The sequence below is a fragment of the Dipodomys spectabilis genome, unplaced genomic scaffold (genome assembly GCF_019054845.1).
Source record: "Dipodomys spectabilis isolate Male_0828 unplaced genomic scaffold, ASM1905484v1 ptg000141l, whole genome shotgun sequence".
Taxonomy (NCBI): Eukaryota; Metazoa; Chordata; class Mammalia; order Rodentia; family Heteromyidae; genus Dipodomys; species Dipodomys spectabilis.
The window spans coordinates 4,612,039-4,625,133 of NW_024870818.1; the positions used below are offsets into that span (position 1 = coordinate 4,612,039).

A 13,095-nucleotide genomic window follows, 5' to 3' on the forward strand; every position below is an offset into this window, starting at 1 on the left:
AGGCCTTTCTGGAACATCGGAGCCTGCAGGTGACAGATCTTTGCCCAATTCAAGGTCCTGGATGACAGCACCCCAGGGCTGTTCTCAGCACTTGATGGCCCCAGGGCCTTCCGGCTTACAACTTTCCTCTACTGGTCTCTTGGAAGCATTTCTCACTTAGTTCCTATTATCTACATTTCTGCAGATCTTAAGATATATACTTTAGGAATTTGTGTAAGCCTTGTGTGGTATTCTCTCAATCATCAGATCTAGGCCTCAACTAGGAAGAGTCAAACAGAGAGTGGTGCCTCCCAGAGCTAGCTTGGGCTTCTCATGACATCACTTCTGTCTTCTAAAACAGTGTGCCATCAAGAGAGCAAGGCAGAAGCTTGGGGCTTCTTCCAACCTAGCCTTCAGTCATGAGGATCACCTTGCCCTTGTTCTATTAGTTTCATACAGATAGCAGAACTCGCTCACTGTTTATCTTTACTTCTAATTTAACTCAGCAACCTGTATTTTTATTTGCTGAATCCAGCAACCTCACATGGAAGTCAGTAAGGGCAGCCAGATTCAAGGGCAGAACTCACAGAGGTGAGGGAATGGCAAGGTCACGCAGCAGCACACGGTGGGGGAGAAATTCTCATAATCCTCCGTGGAAAATACATCCAGTCTATTCACACTGCCAAGGGCGTCCTCACAAAGTTAAGCTTAGACCCTTTCATGGCTCTCCATCACGAAAAGGTTGATACTCAAAACTCTGTGTGTGTTCCACATCTGGAATCCCAGCAGTCAGAAGGCTGAAGCAGGAGGATTATGAGTTTGAGGCCAGCGTGGACTACAGAGTAACTCAATCTCCCTCACTCACCCAGAAAAGGCCCACCCCTGCCCACCTATCAATCACATAATAAAAGACAATACTCAACTTTCATAGGCTGGAGGAACAGGATTGGAAGAAAGGATCTCATTGATCTTTGTTCCCCTTCCTCTGAACTTTGAGTCCAATGTCCTAAGATAATAGCTCAAATCCTTACTTACTGCCAATAAGCGCTAGGCAATTCCATGACAGCAATTTAGTTATAATGAACACCAATACTCCACAGCACTGTGGTAGACAATGGTTTCGCTAAAGTAAGGCCACCCAAGGTGACAATGTGCTCTAGACACCTTGGATAATCAAGGAAATGATGTTAGGGACAAATGGCTTTTCATCTGGAGGTCCCAAAGTTCAGCTTGGCAACACAAACTCTCCCATGTGTGCCTTCTTCTTGGCCAACAAATGGCACATGGAGGGATGGGCAGTGCTCTGTGAAGATAGAGCACCGAGCATGTACCACCCTGCACAACAGACCCTAGAGAAACACAGATATCCTGGGGCCTGCATGCCGGGGCCAGGATGCTCCGAAAGGTTGGAGTCACCCCAGAGTCAAGGCCTGTGCCCATTTTTTCTCATATACTTTTGTTTTACATTGGTATCAAGATGGCCCAGGAACCTGGGAGGATACTTCCCTATGGAGAATGTAAGATGGATGGTAAGACCTATGTAGAGATGAGTTAAGCGTCAGGAAATAAGAAGCGTCCCAAGTCATCTCATTAATCATTTCATTGAGAGTTGTGATGTGCTCTGTTTCTTTCCTAACTTTGGACATGTGTAAAGAGGAGGCTGGGACCAAGAGAGGAATAGCAAGAACGTCATAACATGTTAAATGAAAACAGGTAGGACATTAAACTGAGGGTAGAGTTCAGTGGGCAAACACTGCCTAGCATGCATGAGGTCCTGGTTGGCTCCCCAGTGTTAGGTTTTTAGAGAGAGGTAGCCAAGTAAGAACCCACCACGCATGTGGTATTCAGGTAAGGGGTAGGTTTATTCATCGTTCTGGCTGGCACCAGGCCATGTTAGCACTCCACAGGGCTGAGAAAGGCCTGGTAAAGAGAGCGTTGGCCCTGGGCTAGGCCTTATCTAGGGTAGCGGCGGGGAAAGGTGTGGCCGCATCGATTCCAGACGTAATCTCTTCCAGGTGTGCCAGTTGCCTAGGTAACGCAGGTACAGGGTAGAGAATTTGCTGTGAGGAGGGTGAAGTCTGCTCGCCATCCAGAAGCAGACCTTACACCTGGAATTACAATTTTTATTTGTTTGTTTGTTTGTTTATGTTTTTGCCAGTCCTGGGGCTTGAACTCAGGGCCTAGTGTTAGTTAGTATTATGCTCACCTTTGGTCCTCAGTTCCACCCAGACTGGGGACCCCCTCCCATTCCTGGAGTACCTGTCATACAGCTGGCCCCCTCTACCTGCTCCCCTCTACCTCACTTCCTATCCCCCAGACCCTCCTGCTACCTGGATGGGGACAGAGGCCATGTGCTCCCTCTTGGGGGAACTATGGCTCCTCTAATAAACCTTATAATAATCTTTCTCCTGTGCCTGCCTGCCTCTGCGTGGTCCCCTGGGATGGATGTGTGGGATCCTCCTCTTTCCCTGGGCTCTGTCCCTGAGCTTCTTTTGTTCAAGGCTACTACTCTACCAGTAGAGCCACAGTGCCACTTCTGGGTTTTTCCATTTATGTGGCACTGAGGGATTGAACCCAGGACTTCGTGCATGCTAGACAAGCACTCTACTACTAGGCAACATTCCCAGCCCTATTTTTATTTTTTAACTGTAAATATTCTGGCAGTATCTCTAGAAGATGGGATTTTTATTTCTTCCTATTGTTTTATCAGTCATGGAGCCTGAACTCGGGGCCTGGGTACTGTCCCTATGCTCTTTCACTCAAGGCTAGTGCTCTACCACTTTGAGCCACAGCTCCACTTCCCAGAATTACAATAATAAAAATGATAATAAATAAAATATGGCTACAAATTTATAATATATGTGTCTACATACATAGATACATACACAGTATTTGTAAGTGTGTATGTTATTTGTTTTTTGCCAGTCCTGGGGCTTGAACTCAGGGCCTGGACACTGCTAGCACTCTACCATTTGAGCCACAGTGCCACTTCTGGCTTTTCAGTTTATGTGGTACTGAGGAATTGAAGCCAGGGAGGGCTTCACGCATGGGAGGCAAGCACTCTACCACTGAGCCACATTCCCAGCCCTATATGGTCATATATACTTGTACATTCTATGATGGTTAATTCTATGTGTCTGTGTCTACTTGACTAAGCTAGCGGCTGCCCAGATCACTGGTTAAAATAAATATTATTGTTAGATGTGTGTCTATATGGGTATTTCCAGAAGACAGCATCTGAATCACTAGACTGTGTACAGCAAGATACCCCTCACTAATGTGAATGAGCACCACAATAATCCACTGAGGGCCCAAACAGAACAAAAAAAGAGGAAGAACAAATGAACTCTCTACTAACTCTAAGACCTCCATTTTCTCCTGCCCTTGGCTACCAGTGTCTCAGCTTCCTGGCCTTCAGATTCAAACTGAGATTTAACACAATCAGCTCCGACCCTTCAGGCCTCACACCTCTCACGCACACGGTCCACCCTCAGTCTTCCAGCATTGGGATTAAAGCTGAAATTGCACCCAGGGCTGACCGGTTCTCAGACCTTCTAGTTTGAACCAGAAACCACTCACTCTCCTGGGGCTCAGACACTGGAAAACCCAAACTGTTTTCCCTACTCTCACATACTCACACCACTCACTATAATCCTTCCCCTCTGATCGCCAAAACCTGTGGCCAAAACCCCACCAGCAACCAATTCTCATCAGATAACTAGACACCAACCATTGGACTAAATTCTGGCACTAACTACTGGAGTTAGGGTGAAGTCTCACTAGTGGAGGACTCCATCCTGTAAGCCTGACCCACTTCAGATGCCAGTTACAAGTTCCAGGTTGTGTTGGTAAGTCTGACCAACTGGCTATAAACCAGGTGTTGCTCTGAAGCCCTTCAGCTCAATTAATTTGCTAGAGCAGCTAACACAACAGGGAAAGCACTGACAATGACCTATTCAAAATGATATTACAGAGAATCCAGGTATGCAAGTAGGAGGAGGAGTTTCCATGCCCTGTCCAGCATGCCGCTTGCCCATCAAACACCTGCAAGCCCCAAAACTTCAGGAATTTTAATGGAGGCTTCATTACACTGGCGTGATCAGCTATTAAGTCCTTCTTTTGTCTCTCTTCCCTTCCTGGAGGATGGTAGGGGAGACTGAGATCAAGACACAATCTTTCTGGGGACCAGACCCATCCAGATTCTATCAAGTTACCCCAACAGAACAAAAGATGCTCTTATCACCCGGGAAATTGTAAGAGATGAGGGGCCTTGTGCCAGGACTAGGTATCAGCACCAAATATCTCTTAACACTCAGCACATCACAGCCTCCAGCTTGCAGATAGCTAATCTCAGGACTTTGCAGCCTCCATAATCATGTGAACCAATCTTTCATAATAAATTTCTTTCCACACACACACACACATACACACACACACACACAGACACACACACACACATATCTCCCATTGGCTTGGTTTCTCTGGAGAATAGTAACCCATACACCTGATTCACAAACATGCAAGTGTTTGTTTTTTTCTTTTATGTATCCTATATTCTTTGTAATGAACACACACAGGCGTATATAACAACAAACACATAAACATTACTGAAAAGAAAGATCAGACTATAACAACTGTCATTAAAGAGAATACAAACTAAAGAGCTATGGGTCATAGTTGGTTACTTACCTTTGCTGTTCTTCCTTGTGAACAAGTCTCATCAGTGTTCCCAAATGAAGAAGATTAAGAATAATTGATCCAAAGTTCATCATTGTCAATAACTGGTCTACAACTGGGAGTACTGGTACACACCTGTAATCCCAGCACTGAAAAGGCCAAAGCAGGAGAACAGTGATTTCTAGGCCAGCTGAGCTACATAGCAAGACCCTATCTCAAAAAACAAACAACACAAAGAAACTGGTCCAAGGTAGTCACTTGACTCACTTTTGCTGAAAAAATACAAGTGTAAGTTTGTGGCTATTAGGTAAGACTTTTCTCTTTGATTATAAAAGAGAAGAAGGAAGGGAAAAATGGAAGGAGAGACAGAGAGGAGCAACAGAGAGTCAGTCAGTCAAAAGAGAAAACATCCCATTATGACCTTCTTCCTGTAAGTTCATAGCACAAAACTTGGTGTTATGGAGGCCAGCTTGTGACCACTAGGAGAGACTGCCAATGTGCTAAGATTGAGAAGTCTCTGTGCTTCTGAAATGTGATGATTGGGTTTTTATCCTGTTGAGTGAGGTGTGTCTCCTTCCAACTTTGTTGTGACCATAGCACATTTCCTACTTAACATGAATGGAGAGAAAGAAACAGAAAAAAGAAAGGTGGGAAGATTCTAGGTCCTCAGTGACATTACTGAACCACCTGATTAACCTGGAAAACTGCCTCCTGCTAGACCCTGGAGCAGGAGAAGGGCACAATTTCCCTCAGCATGGTAAGAGTATCCCAATAACCTGCACCAGCTCCAGTCCCATTGTCGAGAGGAAATATGAAAATTCTATAAGGTAGAAACCAAGAGGGTCTTCCACAAACACCTTTTGTATCCATCTTTGTATGCATATTTGCAATTACAGTCTTCAAAGTCCTCAAAATGGACTTGTTAGGTCAAAAACATGTAATTTCAAATATATATATATTGGTTGTGGGGCTTGAACTCTGGGCCTGGGCGCTGTCCCTGAGCTGTTCAGCTCAAGGCAAGTGCACTACCACTTAAGCCACAGTACCACTGCTAGTTTTCTGGTGGTTAACTGGAGATAAGAGTTTCACGGTCAGGCTGGGAAGGTGGCTCAGTGGTAGAGCGCTTGCCTTACATGCCTGAGGCCCTGGGTTCGATTCCTCAGCACCACATAAGCAAAAAGAAAAAACCCGTAAGTGGCACTGTGGCTCCAGTGGTAGAACACTAGCCTTGAGCTGAAGGGCTGAGGGACAGCGCCCAGGCCCAGAGTTTAGGCCCCATGACCGGACCCAAAAAAAAAAAAAAATTCCTTATTAATATGTGGCTGTGCAATGCCAACTTGTCCCCCAAAAGGCTTTGGCATTTCCTCTCACCCCTGACGACAGGGCTTAGCTTCCCTATAATGTTCTGAGCCCAGTGTTACCTCAATGACCCTTGTGGTGGCACACCGGTGGGAATGAGACCAGATACAAGATCAGTAGGAGAATCCTAAGGAAGGAGGTCAGCAGGCTGTCCTCCATGGCTCTCTTTATTTTCACTATGTGGGGTTTCTTTCCCTTCATAACCTTCACCCATTATGCTGTCCCCCCCCAACCCGTCTCTGTTGTCTTGTTTACTTCTCTGACTTCAGTGAAGACAATATCCAGTCCCTTCCTTTCTTTTCGTAAGAAAAAAAAAAGCTGGGGGAGGAGGGAGGCTGGGAAGGGAGGTGAAGGGTAAACAAAGGAGGAGGCTGCAATGCTTGGTAAGAAATGTACGTATTATCCTGCCCATGTAATTGTAACCCCTCTGTACAGTATGCTCACAAATAAAATAAAATTAAATTAAAAAAAAAAAAAAAGAAAAAAAAAGCTAAAATTACAAATTCAGCAAACAAGATTTCTGCATGCCCGTTCATAGCCACATGACTGGGAGCGTTACAGAGCAACCTGCCTGAAAGTCACAAGATCGTCTAAGGGACATTTCTGCATTTAGCCTACTTTCTACAACTGATTGGGCTGAGTTCTGGAAAGCTCTAATTCATGTGTAGAAAAAGATGGCTATGTTTTCCAAACAACTTTTTCCTCATGGAGACAGAAATGCCTTTTGCCTGATAGAGAAGTCGGACCCAAGGTTACAGCGAGTGCTATGTATTCATAGCAACCCATCTTGTTTCTAGCTCACCCATCTTCTCCCAGAACCCCTCTTCACTGCTTGTCTTCCAGTCCAGTTTCCTCCAGACTGGCATTACCTCAGCTTGCTTTCTCATAGTAAGCTAGATTCAAATCTTTTTTTCTTTTTTCTTTGTGTGCCAGTTCTGGGACTTACACTCAAGGCCTAGGTACTGTCTCTGAGCTTCTTTTTGCTCAAGCTACCACTCTACAACTTGAGCGAGAACTCTACATCCAGCTTTTTGGGGATAGTTTGTTGGAGATAAGAGTCTCACTGACTTTCCTGCCTGGACTACCTTCAAACTACAATCCTCAGATCTCAGCCTCCTGAGTAGTGATTGCAGGCTGTGAGTCACCAGCATCAGGCCTTTGTTGTGTGTGTGTGTGTGTGTGTGTGTGTGTGTGTGTGTGTGTGTGTGTGTGTGTGTGTGTGTGTGTGTGTGTGTGTGTGTTGGTACTGGGGCTTGAACTCAGGATCTTGTATTCTTACTTGGCTTTTTCAATCTCAAGGCTGACCTTACCACTTGAGCCACAGTTCTAGTTTTTGGTGGCTAATTGGAGTCTCACAAACTTTTCTGTCTGGGCTGACTTCAAACCACAATCCTCACATCTCAGCTTCCTGAGTAGCTAGGACTGCAAGTGTGAGCCACTAGTTTTTTACTAGATTTATCCTTGACAAGGGCTTCCTGCATGTTTATAGGGGAGTTATGTTCAACAGAAATTACAGGAAATCACTGTTTTGGACTAAGTACCTATCTTAGACAGCCATGAAACTGACCAAAAATCAAAATAGTGTCACTCATTCTGAAGTTCCAAAGTACCACACCTAATCTTTTGAGAAAACAGAAGAAAGAAATACTAGCCAAATTTCCCAGGGAGCCCCATTTCAGTGAGCATAATAATGAAGTTTCTTTTGCTTTAATCTTTACACAAGAGCAGTCTGGTGTTAACTAGTCATGTTTTAGCTGTTCTGTGGCCTGTCCTGATGGTACAGGGGACAGTTCTGGAATGACTCACCTACCTAGTGTGTCAGCCTTTGATTACCTTATTAGAACACTTTATTTTATGAAAGGGAACACTGCCTGTTTCTAGAATCACAAATTAAGCCAATTAAGATCTTAAAGGTAAACCAGGCGTTGGTGGCTCACACCTGTCATTCTAGCTACTCAGGAGGCTGAGATCTGAGGATCACAGTTCAAATCCAGCCCAGGAAGGAAAGTCTGTGACACTCTTATGTCCAATTAACCACCAGAAAACCAGAAGTGGTAGAGCACTAACCTTGAGCAAAAGAGCTCAGACACAGTGCCTAGGGCCTGAGATCAAGCCCTATAACTGAAAAGAGAAAAAAAAAAAAGATCTTAAAACACTAAATTTACTATCATTTTATCCTTGAGTAGTTATGCTGTTAAGTTTTTGAAAATGAACAGAGGAAATTTATGAAGCATAAAACCAGGTTGACTCACAGGCAGTGACTTCTGACTCCATCACCATAAATAGTTGGGGCCTACTTCCCAGCTGTGCCGGCCCTCCCAGGCTCCCCTCCCAGCTCCTCACCATCCACACAATGACATCTGCCCAGCTTCCAACCAGTCCTCCAAAGTCAGACCACAATGCCTCAGATCTGCTGCCAGCCCTCTGAGCGCTGGTGGCTCCTACCTGTAATCCTAGCTACTCAGGAGGCTAAGACCTGAAGATAGAGGTTCAAAATCAACCCAGGCAGAAAAATCTGTGAGACTCTTATTTCCAACTAAACCAGCAAAAAGTCAGAAGTGTGGGTGTGGCTCAAGTGGTAGAGCACCAGCCTGAGGCAGATAAAGCCAAGTAAGGGCACATAGCCACCTGGCCCTGAGTTGAAGCCCCAGCACATGCTGCCACCCATTGACCTTGTTATGAGCTTTGGGGCTTGACTGTATGCAACAGAGGGAAGCCAGGAGGAGGACACAGAATAAGTGGGAAAAGGAACAACATACAACAAAGGGGCCCATCAGCTGCACTGGACATAGAAGAAAAAGAACTAAGCAACCCAAGGACAGCGATGGGAAGGGAGGAATGAGAGGGGAAGAGGGACCAGCTGACACTAAGCAAAAGGAAAGAAAAGTAATCATCACCTGATGTGGAAGAAATAATTTGCATTGTCAAAGCTCATAGAATTCACGAACTTTACAGACCATGATAATGACGATGTGCCTGTGAAGGTTAAAATGTGTTTGTGACTTTAAGTCTCACTGTTCCACAATACTGTGAAATATGTGAAATGTATGTAATCACCTAATCTCAATTTTTAAAAAAGTGACAGAAGGGATGGGTTAGGAGTGACGGGTGACAATGTTGTCAGACACCTTGTACTCATATACTGTTTTGTAGAATGGAAACTTCATTGTACAACTACATAAAGATAATAATTAAAAAATTTAATTAAAAAAAAAAGGAAAGGAAAGACGAGTTGCCTCTCATTGGCCTTGTTTTGAGATTTGGGGCTTGACTGGTCCCCAGATGACAAGGCAGAGCTGCAGAGGTTAGTACTGGAATGTCCTCCTCCATCCCCCCCACCCCAACCCCACCCAGCAGCAAAATGGGACTTGGGCTCTGGAAGAGCCGGTAATGTAACCCGGATGTGGGTGAGTAAGTCCTCAGCCCTGGGGAGTTGTCCTTCCGTTAACCTTTGCATCCAAAGGGCTCAGGCTGTGTGTTCCTGGGTTCCTTCCCCACGGCCACCTCTCCTCCCAGTGGGCCTGCCCTGCTCTGGGTCTATCCTGGAGCCCAGCTGCTCCATTTTGCTTGCCAGCAGCCATGGTGTGAGCAGGTCTTGCTAAAGGTTTGGAGAAAGGTTACCCTGGGGATGTTGCTTGGCTTCAGTTTTCACAAGTGCTATAGTTATGACCAGCCTCAGGCTGGGCCACCAAGTCAAAAAGTGAGTTCCTCCTTTCCAGAATCCTCAGCCTTTCTCCCCAGGGCTAGCTCTGAGAATTCAAATTTTTTCCCAGCTTACTAAGCATGCCAACTCTAGATGATCTCTTAAAGGGCCCATCTCCAAATACTCTCTGAGCAGCCCTTGGAGTGGAATGCCAGACAGGGCATCAAGCTATCCTAAGATCCCTCTCACTTCTCTGCAATAGCAGTTGCTGCAGGAGCTGGGATACGCCCCGCTATCAACTTTATCACTGAGCTACACCCTCAGACAGCTCATTTTAAAAAGCCCAATTTTCTACCTGGGCCTGGTGACTCACACTTGTAATCCTAACTGCTCAACAGTTTGGGAGGATTGCAGTTTGAAGCTGACCCTGGCAAAAAAAAATTAGTGAGATCTTATCTCAACCAACTAGCTGAACATGGTAGGAGCACATCCAGCAATAGAGGAGGCAAAAGTAGGAAGATAAGGTGTAAGGCCAGTCCCCAGGCAAAAGGCTCTAAATACTTTTTTTTTTTTTTTAAAAAAAAAAAGGGGGGCTGGGAAGGTGGCTCAGTGGTAGAGCGCTTGCCTTGCATGCATGAGGCCCTGGGTTCGATTCCTCAGCACCACATAAGCAAAAAGAAAAAAGCCAGAAGTGGTGCTATGGCTCAAGTGGTAGAGCGCTAGCCTTGAGCTGAAGAGCTGAGGGACAGCGCTCAGGCCCAGAGTTCAGGCCCCATGACCGGACCCAAAAAAAAAAAAAAACCACTAAAGAAAAGAGGGCTAGGGAGTGCAGCTCAAGTGGTCGAGTGTCTGCCTGACAAGTATGAGGTCCTGAGTTTGTTTGTTTTTTTTTAAAGCATGCTTGTGCTGGGAAGGTGGCTTAGTGGTAGCGTGCTTGTCTAGCATGCATGAAGCCCTGGGTTCGATTCTTCAGTATCACATAAACAGAAAAAGCTGGAAGTGGTGCTGTGGCTCAAGTGGTAGAGCGTTAGCCTTGAGTACAGAGAGGCTCAGGGACAGCGCCCAGGCCCTGAATTCAAGTTCCAGGACTGGCAAAAAAAAAACAAAACAAAACATGAGTTCCTTCTTTGATCACACATGAGAAAGAATAATATGAATATATATCGAACTGGAAAGGAGGAAGGAATCTTTTCTTTGCATTATGTTGGCTCCTTAGAAAGGAATCCTAAGCTTATCCTATTTTATTTCCTCTTGGAGCCCTAGCTAGCTAAGAGACCAATTTCCCAGAGGTGGAGCAAGCTGCCTGGCACCAGCTATTAGTGCCCTTATCCCCATATATGGGCGCTGAGCTGTGCCCCCAAGTGAAGGCCCACAGGAGATGCCTTAGCAGCAGCCCTTGAACCCTGGAGGTGGCAACCACTCCTGCCGTGGTTACCAACTGGCAATTTGCATGCAACAGGCAAAAGGATCAAGGAACAGTTAAGTTTCCTGCTGCAATTTCTAAAAATACAACTTCCTGATTTTGAAACTCATCAAGACTTCCTTTGGTTTTACAATATTCAGCTCACGTCCTTCCCTTCTGATAGGGACTCAACTGTCACACTGTTTTTAGGTATCCACCCTTCCCTGGAGAAGCTGGCTTAAGAAAAAGTCTGCTAAGCCTTCAGTTCTCACTGCTGGGGCCTGCGCCCAGCAGACATGGTGTCATGTGACCTGTTCTTTGGGGCCCTGGAGAAAGTTCTCCATACTTTCCTGAGGGCCCTATTCTTGGGAGCTCAGCAAACCTCAGTTGTGTCTCATAAGGGCAGGGTTTCTACATGAACTGGGGACTGTGAAACAGGGTCCAAAGTGGGGTCTTACCATTTGCAACTCTGCAGTGTCATCCCATCTTCTACTAGAAATAAGAAAGTGCTTTTTGAAATTATTTTAAAAGATTTTTTTTTTTAACACTGCTCTTTGGATACTTCCAGAGAATAGTAAATAGTAGCATTCCTCTGTCCTTAAAAAAAGTTACTGCGCTGGGCGCCGGTGGCTCACGCCTGTAATCCTAGCGACTCAGGAGGCTGAGATCTGAGGATCGAGGTTCAAAGCCAGCCCAGGCAGGAAAAGTCTGTGAGACTCTTAACTCCAATAAACCACTCAGAAAACTGGAAGTGGCGCTGTGGCTCAAATGGTAGAGTGCTAGCCTTGAGCTGAAGAGCTGAGGAACAGAGCCCAGGCCCAGAGTTCAAGCCCCACTACCAACCAAAAAAAAAAGGGTTTCTGCAGAAAGGCCTTGTTCTTGAGAAAGAGATTAGATGCAGGAAGAAGGTTATAGCAAATTCCTCTCCCTAGGACCTAAAAATACCCAGAATGCTGTGTTCCAACACATTAAAATGCATGATAATGACAACTCTCTTCCTACCTTTTTCCATCTCCATTTATGGACAATGATTCATAAGAATGCTCTGTCACTAGTGTAAGGTCTAGAAAAGCACAACAATGGAATTTCACCATTTCAGGTTAACGACCACTATTAGTGTTAGAAATGCACAACTCTCCAGTGTCAGAAGTGAAGAGACATGCAAGAGTTATAGGAGATTTTGTCAAGGCAATTTACTTTTGCGCAAAAGGATGCAATATCATTAACTCTCCCCGGAGCTAGGCAGACACACTGGGCAGGGCAGTTTGCTAGGTTTTTATCCTAATCTAAATTGTCCCTCCTCCTGGTCAAGGAGTTAGGCTCACGTCTAAGTGCAATTAATTACCAAGGTCAGAAAGAGGACCATTCCTTAATTCCTAGCAAAACTTTACTTATTATCCCCTCATTTAGCAATTACAGTTTATTACTTTAACTTCTTCAATACAAGATTTATCATCTGACCACAGTGCTGGTGGCTCATGCCTATAATCTTAGCACTCAGGAGGCTGAGATCTGAGGATCTCAGGCAGTGGGGGCAGAAAAGTTCTGCTGAGACTCTTATCTGAGTTCTAGCCCCACAACCAACCCCTCCCCCCAAAAAAGACATCTCCCCAACATGGTACAAATAAAGAGTTATAATTGAAGTAAATAAAGATAATTCCAGGAAATATCAATACACAATACCAAGTACACTTTAGTTTGACAGAAGAGAATACTTTTTCTCACATTAGGAAAACAGATGGTGTGGAAACCATGGGTGATACTTTCCTGTGTCTCCTTTTTTCTTCTGTTCTCTTCCTTCTGTTGGTTATGATGTTGATGGGACAATCATTCCTAGAGGAAGAGTAAATAAAAACAGCTAACCTTTGCTAAATTCCTAATATGCACCAGCAATTTGCAAGAGTTCTCTATTTTCTATCTCATTTAACCTATTTCTCAAGACCTCAGGAGGTAGAAGCATTATCCACAAAAGTATTAAATACTAAATATTAACCATTGCTTCCCTGCTTTTTACTTTCGAAGAAGTAGATTCCTA

The 13,095-nt window shown here is 44.9% G+C and overlaps 1 non-coding gene across 1 annotated transcript; it reads left to right on the plus strand.

Moving 5' to 3' along the window:
* Positions 1–5,167: 5,167 nt before the first annotated feature.
* LOC122117525 lies at positions 5,168–5,271 on the plus strand. Its single transcript, XR_006149183.1, has one exon. It is a non-coding gene; the product is annotated as a small nucleolar RNA U13 (small nucleolar RNA).
* The last annotated feature ends 7,824 nt before the right edge of the window (positions 5,272–13,095 follow it).